The 12,563-nt window shown below is 37.5% G+C and overlaps 1 protein-coding gene across 1 annotated transcript in view; it reads right to left on the bottom strand.

The window, feature by feature from the left end:
- Nucleotides 1–8,673: 8,673 nt before the first annotated feature.
- The window catches only part of LOC139134581 (A disintegrin and metalloproteinase with thrombospondin motifs 9-like), a 145,742-nt gene continuing 141,852 nt past the window's right edge, over nt 8,674–12,563 (bottom strand). Inside the window, exon 39 of the mRNA XM_070701491.1 lies at nt 8,674–11,802. The gene's annotated coding sequence lies outside the window, so the exon portion shown is untranslated. The remainder of the gene's footprint in view (nt 11,803–12,563) is intronic.

Below are 12,563 nucleotides of genomic sequence, written 5' to 3' on the forward strand. Positions count from 1 at the left end.
CGTTTGACTTCATTTAGAAACTTTTTGCCGTGAACAGTTGTACGTTGAACATTTTGACCTCGCGTGAACTTTCCCAGCTGAGAGGGATTCGTCGATATTTATCGTGATGGGCTTTTGTGTGTGAGCCTGGAAGAGTCACGATCGTGTAATTCCGCGTTGAACATTATGTTTTCGGACAATTATTGTTTTGTTTTGTTTCGTTTTGAACTTTTATTGGACCGTATTTAGTGGACATTTAAGACTTTTTGCGTGTTTGAGTTTTGTTTTTGTATTACGGTTAACTTTGATACTTTATGTAGTGAAAGTATTTGATACTGAGTAGACTGACTTTTAAATTTTAGCGGACATGTGTTTCATTCATGTATTGCCCAACGAGTGAAAGTTCCAACGGGAGTTATGGAACTCAAAGGAGGGGGTAATGTGACGTTTCTGGATGTGTAAACGTCTTTGTAATGGTTTCTTAATTAGTTAAGTGTCTTTTAATTGTTGTGTTTACGTTTAATTATAGTAGCGAGTAGCGTACTGTCCTTGGTACATGCACTTAAGAGGTCAGTAGACATATCCGATGACATGACTGGACTGCATTCCAATGCGTCTCTTTGTCTTAGAGTGTGTAGTCATTTATCACTTCTTCTGACAGTTGTTTTTGCCAACGTGGCAGTATTAGTATTAAGATGATATTAAGTAGGGATATTAATATACAGATTAGGCAATCATAATGAGCAAACTATTGTATGTCATTGGCTTAAGGCTTTGTTCGTGTGCAAAAGTAGCTTCTGATTGGCGGAGAAGTCATACTTAAGCCAGTGTTTTGTGTGATTTTGTTGAGTTAGCATCGGGCGCTACTCCACGCAAAGGGGAAGGATGCTGTTATGCCCAGCAGTAGTAGCAGAGATCTCTAAGCTCTGGACTTAGAGTTTTGTAAGCAGATAGACGGAGTTGCTGATAGAACGGAGTTGCTGTATGAGTACGAGACATCTCAGACGTCTCGGCGGCAAGGCTTGCAGATATCCTGAGCAGCTGCTGACTTAGCCTCGAGGGGCTTCAGCATTGATCCAGCGGCCAGTGTGCCGACAGCCAACCCCACTGAGACCAGGTTCCTGTTAAGCAAAGCAGAGGGGTAAGTCCAGTTAAGGACTTGGTTAATGGCTGTGTGCTGCTCGTTCCTGTTCCCAGAGTATCACCGTAAACTCTGGTGTTGCTGCTGTAGCCTTGCCAGACTGTCTTAACAGACAGTTCGTTCCAGTACTCCGTTGCTGTCAATAGTTCCAGTGGGCATACTTGGCATTCCAGACATTCATTCCCTGCTGAGTGGAGCTACGTACGATCCTGAGTAAAGTAAGCAGAGAGTTTAGAGAGCAGAGAGTTTAGCAGTAAAGCTGTTGCTTTAGTTCCAGTAAGCTGTTGCTGTGTAGTTCCTGTTGAATGCTGTATTTAACCATTAAAGAATATAAGCCGAATGGCAGAGAGCTGTAATACACGACTCCCAGTGTTTTATTGGCCTGGGTTGGGCCGTTAACCCCAGCAGAACTTCGCCGGCAGGTACCATTAAGTCAGAATCCCTTACGGGGCCTCTAAGCAGTGTAGTATTACTCAGGCCGGCTACCACTTTCCTGTTAAGAGATACTCACTGTGTTAACCCTGTACGAACCCGACTCACGACACAAAGGCCAGAAACAGAGAAAGTTGTCGCATTGGTGGCAGCGGTGGGATGATATTCTGACTTAGGTGAATAAATGGTACAGAGTAACACTGGGTGAAAAAGAAATTGATGCAGACAAAAGAAAGGGTAACTGAGGTCACGTGCAGACATATGAGTGATGGCTACGGCAGTTGAAACTGAGCAGTCTGATAAAACTGAGGAGGTCATTACGTTCACTGGAGGTGAACAGGACCGCCCAAGGCAAGGTCAACAGTCCAATTGCAGAACGTCAGATCACAGGGGAAACTACAGCACAGTGGAAGGCTGTAGTAGGCGAAAGTGGATATGACACGTTAGCTTTTGGTGCGACTGGGGGCAGAATGAGCAGAGAAACTACAGAAAGGGGAGAAAAAAAAGGCCCTGACTATCGTTTCCCTGGCAGCAGTTTTTCAGGCAGTGCTCTAGGCACAAGCACCCCTAATGTGCGGCCATGGTTAAATTTGGGAAACCGGCTGCAAAGTGAGTATGAGTATGGAATGCAGTCTCCATACCGACCAGAAAGCACTTTCCTGAGACAGAAGAGAGAGGGCTCACTTGAGGGCAGAAATCACTATATATCTGGGGCTAGACCAAAGGAAAGCGGTGACTATCTAAGATTACCGAATCTTAGGAGGGGGTCACCAGGGAGACCCCTGGCTGAGCTGTATGAAAACAAAGGAGCCTATGAAGGTAGCTACAGAGAGGGCGCTTTTCCTGCTGGAAATGCAGATAGCTACATGTCCTCCTTTGCCAGACTGAATGCCCGTCTTGATTCAGTGATGGGGCGACAAATAGCCCAGGTCAGGGAGAGAGCAGTCAATATAGAGGACCTTACCTGCCTGGGGGAAGGGGAAGTCGACAAGATAGGATTCCCCAGAATCCAGTAAGGGGAGCCAGGCTGGAGAAGCCGGCTGTGATGCCTGACAAATATGATGGCCGCAGTTCCTGGCGTGACTACTATTGTCACTTTACCCACTGTGCAGCAATTAACAGATGGAATGCAGTGGAAAAGGGTCATTTCCTGGCAGCTTCCCTGAGAGGCCGTGCCCAGAACATGCTTCCCCGTATTTATGGCTTACCTGAGGAGATGCAGTATGATGAATTAGTGGCCATATTGGAAGCACGCTTTGGTTCTTTGGGCAAAGCTGAGTTACGTTTAACCCAGCTGAGATGCAGAAAGCGGATGAAAGATGAGACGCTTGCAGATCTAGGACAAGCTATCCTAGATTTGACTGAGCAAGCTTATCCTGAACTTGACCCGATAGCCATTGACAAGTTGGCTAGGCAGTATTTTTCCGATGCAATCCCTGATGCAGAAATTCGTGCAGACTTATTCAGACAGCGGCCCAGAACACTCGATGCAGCATACGAATTGCTATTCATACTGAGTCGTTCCTGCATTCTGAAGCTGGACGAATGAAACAACGCCAACATATCAGACAGGTTGGCATTGATGATGACCTGTACGATGATGCAGTAGAGATTGCAGACTCCTATGATCAACACACCAGCTTGCCAACCCAGTCAGAGTTCACTGAACTCATGGCAGCTGTCAATGCGATCAAAGAGGAGATGAAAAGAGATATCCTGAGCAGCTGCTGACTTAGCCTCGAGGGGCTTCAGCATTGATCCAGCGGCCAGTGTGGCCGACAGCCAACCCCACTGAGACCAGGTTCCTGTTAAGCAGAGCAGAGGGGCAAGTCCAGTTTAAGGACTTGGTTAATGGCTGTGTGCTGCTCGTTCCTGTTCCCCGAGTATCACCGTAAACTCTGGTGTTGCTGCTGTAGCCTTGCCAGACTGTCTTAACAGACAGTTCGTTCCAGTACTCCGTAGCTGTCAATAGTTCCAGTGGGCATACTTGGCATTCCAGACATTCATTCCCTGCTGAGTGGAGCTACGTACGATCCTGAGTAAAGTAAGCAGAGAGTTTAGAGAGCAGAGAGTTTAGCAGTAAAGCTGTGGCTTTAGTTCCAGTAAGCTGTTGCTGTAGTTCCTGTTGAATGCTGTATTTAACCATTAAAGAAATATAAGCCGAATGGCAGAGAGCTGTAATACACGACTCCCAGTGTTTTATTGGCCTGGGTTGGGCCGTTAACCCCAGCAGAACTTCGCCGGCAGGTACCATTAAGTCAGAATCCTTACGGGCCTCTAAGCAGTGTAGTATTACTCAGGCCGGCTACCACTTTCCTGTTAAGATATACTCACTGTGTAAAGCCCTGTACGAACCCGACTCACGACACAAAGGCCAGAAACAGAGAGAGTTGTCGCATTGGTGGCAGCGGTGGGAATGCAGGGTATTCTTATAGCAGGAGAACTGTTTCAGTATGGCTCATACTTACAGACCCCCCTTTAAACACAGACATCCATCAATAGCCAGCATAGAAAACTGCCATCTATGCCCATAAAAATGGCAAAAATTGCCCGAAAAATACAAAATTGCAGATTTCATCATTATTTTTATGCATTGTAAATAGGATAACCCCTACAAACCTGTGAACCAAATATCAAAGCTATCAGATGAGCAGTTCTTGAGAGACAAATTTTTGGATCAAAAATGGCAAAAATTGCCCCAAAATTACAAAATTGCAGATTTCATCATAATTTTAATATATCAACGTCAGTTTATCACTACAAACCTGTATACCAAATATCAAAGCTGTCAGACAAGCGGTTTTGATGAAATAACTTTTTGACCAAAAATGACAAAAAAAATTCCTTAAAAATACAAATTTGCATATTTCATCACAATGTGAACAAATCGAAGTTAGGTCATGCCTAGGGACATGTATACCAAATATCAAAGCTGTCTGACCAGCGGTTATGAAGGAGATTTTTTACCAAAAACGCCTTTTTTAGCTAATTTGCATATTTTCAACAATATCAAAAAACAAAAACAAAAGTTTTTCGTAATAATATTTTGCATCTACACAATAAATATCAAATCTGTAAGTACTGTGATTCACATGATAATTGAGTGGACGGACATCCTCACAAACGGACATACATACATACATACATACATACATACATACATACATACATACACACAGACTGACGCCGGACGGATACCCATCCCAAAAGCTTCTATAGACTTTAGTCTATAGTAGCTAAAACTAGGTGTCAAGAGCTAAAAGCGAATACATTACAAACGATTAGCCAATAAACATCCGAAAAGAAAACACACAACCAATGGGACACACAGAAACTAAATATATGAACACATTAAAACGAGGCGAAGACGGAGAGTCAATCAGTAACAGCCAAAGGAAAAGCATCAAACTGGGCATTGATACCAGCTGGTACCAAAGTGCCCACCAGCTTGAAAATAATTGACTGCTCCTTGATGTGGCGAATGGTTCGTCTGGGCTGTTTTCTTGATGATGATGATGAGGTTGTATCACTCAGGGATCCGTCATTATTTACGGCCATGAACGTGGTGGTGTCGGACGAATTACACTAGAAACTCCGAAATTTCGAATACACCCCCCCCCCCCGAAATTTCACTGACCCCCTAGAAAAGTTAAATATTAATTATGTATTTGTAAAATTTAAAAAATACAGCAAAAGGAAAGACCTTTCAAATCCTGGTTTATCCTGCTAGATTATCCTCAGTTGCCTCATGATAGTTGAAAGAGGTGAAACCAACAAAATACGAAATATAGATGTAAAAATTCACCCAATAACCAGTATCCAAGCATACAGTATTATTTAAAGGGACAATGATGCTAACTTTTGATAGTTTTTTTTACACCATATTTGTCTTGAATATTGACCATAACTCCTTGTTCTACTTCCCAGAACATGTTGATATACACAGTGTTCAGCTTGTCAACTCAACCGGTACGTGTATAAACTGTCGGGAGATTAAGCAGTAAAAATTGAAAAGTGACTTCTGGTCCGGACTATAATTAAAATGTAAACAATAACAATGTATTTCACACATATAGACGCTAAGTTTACAAGCTAAATAGTGTGTGTTTCAACATTCTTTTGGGAGTAGAATAAGAAGTTGCAATTGATATACAAATAAAAAATATATCATCAAAAGTTATCATTACTGGCCCTTTAATTTTGATGGGTATCATGACAGGGTTTTATCTGACAGCAAAAAATTTGAAAGTACTGGGGGAACACGTGAGAGGCTGAGGGGAAATGCAGTCTGGTGCAATCTGAGCATGGGATAGTACAAATGTCCGTCCGTATCAGGACTGGTTTCTTCTTGCTATGGGTTTATTTATTTTAATACGTTTTACTGTTACATGTATTGCCAATAAAGCTTTATACTGCCAAGCTGTGGTGCAATGATCTCGTTCCAGGGTCTATGGTCTTGTGTTAGCACTGGTTTTGTAACGGTCGATTTTCTTTTCCTCCGTCGCTATGTCACGTATTTGTCCTTTCATAATCTTATGCGAACTTTTATCACTTATATCTGTGGACGCTGTCACCTGATTATCACAGGATTAACCTTGACAAACTCAACAACGAACGCGCCAGCAAGAGGGACAGTACGAGACGGGGGCTGTTCCCCCTCTCGCATAGAAAATTTGAGAAATTGATGTGTGCAATGGTACTGAGAGATGTACGAGAGGGAGACAAAATGAGACGGGGGTGTTCCCCCCTCCCCTCTCGCATAGAAAATTTTGAAAAATTGATGCGTGCAATGGTACTGAGAGATGTTTCAATTTATTTTGCACAAAGCAAAACTGTTTGAAAATGGCATTAAACTCTGATATTTTTATATGATTTTTTGCATGATCAGTGTTTGAGTCTGTAAACGATATTAGTTCACGTATGTGAACATATGAGTAAAAAATGTGAACCTAACCAATATTTTAATCTAGGGTTCAAAAAATTCATTAAAATTGAATGAATATTTGCAAAACAATTGATTTTGAGCAAAATACGTAGTGTTGGATGCAGCGCCCCCTTAACATTTATGAAAGTTAAATATCCTCTATCAAATGATCATTTGTATGAATAGAATACATTTTATGCATTCTATTCGTATAAGTTATCAAAACTTTGTTTCTAAAATATTATGTTCATCAAGAGATTGAAAATACTTGTGTCACAGAGGACGGAGAAAAACAATAAAGGAAACAAAAATTTAATGTAACACGAGTGGAACTAATTTGGCTAATTTGACTAGCCACAATGACAAATCATTTTCTTGCAATAAATGATGGGTTTGTTATCGAGCCAGTCCATTGATTTGTATTTGTAGAATTAGCTTTCTGTACACATAATCTGTACGCTATATATACTGTGGAGATTAGAGTTCTGTACACATAATCAGGGACGTAAAATGATAGTCAATATACTCGGTATATATATATAAAATTGTACGTTTCTATAAAATTGTACCATTTTATAATCTATTGTTTTTCATTCTTTTCTATTATTTTGTATCAGTTCATGACTGCACTAAATGCTCAAATACATTTTCCAAAAGTTGAGTGGCCCCCTCTCCCTATCCACATTTGGAGCAACCCCCTTAGATTCCTCCAAGGTCCCCCAGCCGTAATTAATGATGGCTCCCTTAAAACTTCTAAATGAAAGAAATCAGAAAACGTATTACTTCATACCGTGTTCCAACCAAAATGTAAGCTGTATTTTAAGACTTTTCTCAACATTATGCAAGATGAGTGAATTGGTATTTTTGAACTCCCGTAGGAAACTGGACGAAAAGCATTCCAGTGATTTGAAAAATATGTGAAACAACACTGGGGTGCACTTCACAGCAGTTTCATCAAAGCTTGGATGCTGTCATTGTTATTGATTGTTAGTAATTCAGCAAATTAAATTTGAAGATATTTCACACAGGTCTAGTCAAAGGGAGCATGGCCAAAACTTTTATATTTATGTGATTGGAAATGCCATATTTGTGGCCAAGAAGAAACACTGGAACACATCTTATTTGGGTGTAAATATGTAAAAAGAAATCTAGCAGAAATGTATTTCTTTCTTTGTCAGCAAACACAACTTTGATAACAACACCAACATCAAAAGATTAGCGACTTCAGGAATTGAAAATGATACTGATACAACTTCAGGCATTATATACTGTATCACTTCCTTTGTAAAATACACAGTTTGGAATACTAGAAATCCAGCTACTCTAAAATGTTATCTTTCTTCATGGATGAATACATTATATCTCACTTATAAGATGATGAAGAAAGTAGGGGATTTTATAACAGTGTTTTCAAGCCTTGAAGGAGAAGGATGCATCCTGAACGTATTTATATGATGATATGGTGTTTTGAAATTTCTTTCTCTTCTTTTGAGTTAAATGACTTATTTTTTCCGACAAGTTGCTTTGTAATTTTGTTCAATCGCTCAGCACCTTCACAGTTACATGTCAATTTGTTTTATTTGCCACTTTGTTGGAATAAATTTATCTTTTTCGAAATAAATCTTGAAAGTTATGAAAACATTTGGATGCTGTTGGCTAACATACTGTGGCACAAAGTCCCTTATGAAAAACATTTTTGTAAAGCTTATTTGCTCCACCAAAACCTGAAAAAATATCTCCTATTTGCAGACAAGGGCAGAAGAGTTTGATAATCTTTGGTGAGATTACAGTGGTTCATGGGTTGAACTGATTAGCAATGAATACTCCTGTTCAAGGCAAAACCTGGCAAGGGTGCACAGTGACACATGGCAGAATAGTTGGCCATACATGTTGTTTTCACTCCAGACCTATATCTGTTATAATGGTATTTAAATGACCTATTTACACTTCAAGGGCAGACAATATACAAATGCATAAATATTGTATTGATGCTGTATGCGCCAAACTATCAATCATTTGAAGACAGAGAGCTGAGGGACAGGATATATTGGAATCTCAATTTTACATTTTGTAAATTTTGTCTGAGAGGAACCGACTGCCCTGGCAACAAATCACAGAATATGGTAGAGTTTTTGAAACCAGTTGTCCACAAAGCACTTTGTCTATTGTAATAGAAATGGAAAAATGTACATGAAAATATGAAATACATGTTTATTCACTTTCAAGTATCTACATGTAATATGTATATTGTACAGAAAATACTTTGGACTTTGTACAGTATGTTTTTATGATATAACCCTGATTTCACAAGTACAAAAAAAACCAACACAAGAATCATATTTGGCATGATATTCCAAATTGCAGCTGGAAATGAACAAATGAGATACGTCATAATACAGTTGACTGATTATCACTACATGCTTTGTGAATAAATTTATATTTATTAGTTGATTTAAATACAATTAAAATATTAGGCAATAAAAGAAGCAAAAATACAATTCATTTCACAAACATTCAAAGAAAATCAGTTTTGATTGGAACTGATGATGAAGTTTTGTTAATGTGTACAGATCCATTTGACACAATTATTGAGATTGTGAAGAAGACATTGTGTTTGGTAAAATGTTGATTAAGCAAATGACATTTTTAGTTTCGTAAAACAAGCCTGAAATGGGTTAAATTATCTTTCTACTGTTTTTGAAGTTAGATATTGTTATTAATGCTACTGTTCCTCTCACCTAAACTTCATCATGGAAAATACGCCATGATTTTCAAACAAAATATCCATTTTAGTTGACAAGAAGTACTGTTAAGTACTTCATCTAATAGGGCAGAGAGGACACGAAATTGTCAACAATTTTGAAAAGATGACCACTTTGCAGTGTCACAAAGCCGCCTTGATGTACTACATGTTGTCCGCGTATTGATAACTTCAAACTTTACTGTGAATTTGAAGGTACACAATCACTGTGTACTGTGAATTTGAAGGTACACAATCACTGTGTTCAATAAAACGTTTACAGTAAGATGCTAACATTTGTGCATTGCTAAATCTGAACAATTTCATTGTTGTTCTCATTTTGAAGATCTTGATGTATTGTCTCAGAGATGAAACTAAGATTAATTTTCAATGCCACCATGCTATACCACACCCCCCTAGGTATTAGTCACTACACACAAGCCTTTGGGAACAGTGCATACATATTATGAGACAGCAAATACAATCCTTGCACTTCATAACATTTGACATAAATAACTCTTCAATCGTATTCCACAATACAAATAATTAAAAAACAATATTTCTCTGTAAGAATCAAAACTTTACAAGTAGCCTAAGGCTAACAATTCTAACAGACAGCACATGTATTTTATGTCTGTAAAACGTTTAAATGTAAATAATATACTTCAATGTATGGGAACGGATATAATGTTGCATTATAAAGTATACTAATCAATGATGCTTGGTTATAGCTTTGGGTGTCTGTGCCTAAATTAAGGCAGTCAATCCTCTGACACAAAAATCCAACAGCCAATATTTGTAAAATATATCTTGTTTTTTTGTGACTGTTTAAAATTTGTAAAACATGTTGTATAAAAATAAAGGAGCACCAATTCTGATATGAAAATGTGATTTCACCAAGATCTTTTTCTTTGTAAATTTGTACTTTAAAAAATGACAAATTGTTCATATTGCATAGTGTAATAGAGGTAGTTGAGTGAAACCCATTTCAATGGTCTAAACTGTATGTAATTTCCACTTTGAAAAGAGGTAAGTTCACTTATTGGTCAATCATCCAGTTTTTAGTAGAAATTATACGTCATGTATTTCTTTGGTTGTCTGAATTTTCAATTGAATAATTACTACACAAAAGTCATCATTTTATTATAGATGAAAATCCATTCAAGTTTGTCAGAAAATAATGTAACATGAAATGTTACACTTCTTGTAAGTCTGGCCACAACATGTGTGACTTGGCCGGTATGAAAAATAAATTGACACATGATTACACGAGGGTTTTCCTCAAATCAATGTTGTTCATATATATATACGTCTGTTGAAACTTCACACAACAAGAAAAATTCTGAAATACTGGTAACCTGCCACAGAGATAAGACAATATTTACTTTGGCAGTTTTAATGCTTCAGAGTTAATGTAAAATATTTGGGATTCCCATGTAGTATCATTTTGTACTGATTCTTAATTGCTACGCCCAATACCATACACTACTCAGCAATCTATAATTCAACTCACTGCAATGGTGAAATTTGAATTACTCAGGCAGCAGTCGACTTTCTGATCATTGAAATCACCAAGCTCTATGACATCATCAATCAATTTCAAAGGAATACAAGGAGCTTCCTCATTGGTCAGGAGTAAGTTTTATACGTATTGACAGAACAAAGCAAAGATTACTTGTTCTTTCTCTTTTAAATAACATAAAACAATCAAAGTATAAATTTTAATTACAGACTATCATGTTTTTCTATTAAAAATGTTCATATATATATAGAATTTATATTTTTCTAAAATATTTCAGATGAAATAGTTGCAGTGATAGATGATGACATCACCAAGAAAAGAAATAAAAGTTTATATCTAAACTGTCACATGAACTGTTCTCCAATTTACAATGTCAAAGTCTCCTTTCTTTCTTTAGAAGATGCACTTGGCAAACAGGAGTGAAAGTTTTCATTATGAGGTACAATTTAGAAATGAAACTGGGAAAAATTGTGCTGAGGTAACTGCCATTTTCCACACATATAATGCATAAGTACATTTCATAAATATCATTGGCTTATTCCAACTGTACAATTCATCAATTCCATCAGGTAATTTCATCACTATTTCATTAAAATGACGTCATAAGTGCATTTTGGTTCATCTTTCTCAACACTTTGGTAATATTCAAATTTTCCAACAGAATATCACATTCTGAAGACGACTGCTCAATGCTTTGCAATCTAAATTGATTCTCAATTGTTTTAGTTTTGTTTTGCAAACCCCTGAGGGTAAGACGTGTCATGGCTTGCTTTCATCCAAAACAATATTCTTCAAATTTTACAGTTTTGGATTTTCCTTTCCCAATATCAACAGTAAATAGTCATAACTTATAAAAATGCAAAATATATATAAAAATAAATTGTTACTTCTCAGGTTGGAATGGTATATACAATGAAGAAACATTTCATGTGGTAGCACCAATTTTCTTGCTTTTAAAAAGTTTTAAAAATTGCATAAACTGAGATTTGGTCTTCTAAAATATGTTTCTATATATATTATTACTCTTCATCTTCGAATGCTGTACAGTGCAAATATGAAATTTCCTAGAGAACAAAAAGGACAAAGAGAAACATTAACAATAATTCTGACGAAAAATAAAAGACAATATTAAAATCAAATTTTTCTTCTTAAACTAATATACTTTCCTTTATGATGCCACCAACACAAATGATTGAAAAAAATCTATGTCAAGATGAATGGTCAAGACCCTGTTCATAAGCAGACACATCAACTTTTGTTAGCTCATTGCTAGCTGTTGTCAGCTGCTGTATGATGACATCAATGCTATCTTTCCCAACAACCTCAAATAGTTGGTGCATTTTTCCTGTATTAATTTAATTTTAATGTATCAATTTAATGAGTGAGTGAGTGAAAAACTGCTTGTTGAGTTTCAAATGTTTACAATGAAGTTGAAGGAATCAAGATTGCCTCAATCCATACAAGATACTATCAACTGCACTATGTAAGTACTATATAAAACAAATTCATAAAGCAATTGGATAGGAAAAAAATTTGACCATAATTTGGAATTATTCTACAGGCTTCTACGAGAACTTGGAACTAGACAATGTAAGCTATCACTGGGGTGACATAAAACAAAGTCATTGTCGATGTCTCTGTCCCTATGCTGTCTTAAACCAAAGTCATTGTCGATGTCTCTGTCCCTATGCTGTCTGCAAATACAATACCTTTCCTGATGTAAACTTCTGAAGACATTGGGTTCAGGAATGTGCTACCAATAGCATTGAAATAACATGTAAATACATGTAGGGGAAAAGACTAATGGAATCTTTGGTTAAGATTT

Source organism: Ptychodera flava, chromosome 6 (genome assembly GCF_041260155.1).
Source record: "Ptychodera flava strain L36383 chromosome 6, AS_Pfla_20210202, whole genome shotgun sequence".
Classification (NCBI taxonomy): Eukaryota; Metazoa; Hemichordata; class Enteropneusta; family Ptychoderidae; genus Ptychodera; species Ptychodera flava.